The sequence below is a fragment of the Mastomys coucha genome, unplaced genomic scaffold (genome assembly GCF_008632895.1).
Source record: "Mastomys coucha isolate ucsf_1 unplaced genomic scaffold, UCSF_Mcou_1 pScaffold22, whole genome shotgun sequence".
Classification (NCBI taxonomy): Eukaryota; Metazoa; Chordata; class Mammalia; order Rodentia; family Muridae; genus Mastomys; species Mastomys coucha.
The window spans coordinates 115,173,934-115,175,368 of NW_022196905.1; the positions used below are offsets into that span (position 1 = coordinate 115,173,934).

General features: G+C 42.7%; 1 protein-coding gene across 1 annotated transcript in view; it reads right to left on the reverse strand.

The window, feature by feature from the left end:
- Positions 1-1,435, reverse strand: part of Acad10 (acyl-CoA dehydrogenase family member 10) — a 59,587-nt gene that overhangs the window by 4,831 nt on the left and 53,321 nt on the right. The gene's annotated exons all lie outside the window — the stretch shown is intronic.

Below are 1,435 nucleotides of genomic sequence, written 5' to 3' on the forward strand. Positions count from 1 at the left end.
TCTCCATATATGCACTGACTACCTGGCTTTTGTCGTTCATTCTTTCTTTCCTTCCTTCTTTCTTTCTCTTGTGTGTGTGTATCTTGCATTACATAGAGGTACATTGCAGGTACAATTTGCATATACCAACTCTCCCGAATGTCTTGCCCTATAGCATATACATAATACCATCCTGTCATGTTTTTTCTCAATATATGCACTGACTTTATCTGGCTTTTCTTGTTTTCTTTTTCTTTTTCTTTTTTTTAAAGATTTATTAATTATATGAAAGTACACTGTAGCTGTCTTCAGACACACCAGAGGGCATCAGATCTCATTCCAGATGGTTGTGAGCCACCATGTGGTTGCTGGGATTTGAACTCAGGACCTTGGGAAAAGCAGTCAGTACTCTTAACCAATGAGCCATCTCTCCAGCCCTCCCCCCTTTATTTTTTTTTTAAATTTTCTTCTCTCTCCAGCCCACTCAATCCAGTCCTGCTTCCTGTGGCCCAAAGATTTATTTATTTATTTATTTATTATATGTAAGTATACTGTAGTTCTCTTCAGACACACCAGAAGAGGGCGTCAGATCTCATTATGGTTGTGAGCCACCATGTGGTTGCTGGGATTCGAACTCAGGACCTTTGGAAAAGCAGTCAGTGCTCTTAACCACTGAGCCATCTATCCAGTCTCTTTTCTTTCTTTCCTTCTTTCTCTGTCTTGTGTGTGTGTGTGTGTGTGTGTGTGTGTGTGTGTGTGTACTAGACACTGAATGCAGTGAACCAAAGCATTCTATCACTGAAGTACATTTCTAAGTGTGTGTTCACTATAGCGCCTGCAGAGGACAATTCTTGAATTAGTTCTAACTGCCCATCTTGTGAAGCACAAAGCCTTTGTAACCCTACCACTGGCGAGGTGGAATTGCAGAAGGGTCAGAAGTTCAAGGACACCAATTTCCAATATACAGAGAACACAGCTTACCTTTTCTCCAATATCTTAGAGCTATACTGGGCTACACCAGACCCTGTCTCAAAACAACTCACAACAACTAAACAATGGACAGACCCAGTGGTGGGCAGGCCTGTATCCCACAACTCAGGAGGCAGAGGCAGGCAAGGCAGATAGATCTCTGAGTCTGAGGCCAGCACAGTCTATAAAAGGAGTTCCAGGACAGTCAGACATACTTGGAGAAACTCTGACTCCGGGCGCATGATGGGGTGGGAGGAGTACGAGGGGTGGAATCCAGAAACTAAACAAAAACAAAAACAAAAAAACAAAAAACAAAACCAAACAGAACCAACAAAAACTAAATTTAACCATGAACTATAAGCTTTCCGGCGTATCCCTGTCTCTACACAGCTTTTCGTTTCACACAACCGTGTGGTTATGCAAAAACTAGCTCAGGATCGCACGAGTGCGGAAGGCTGTCCCGTCTGGGACTGTTTTCTGTATCCAC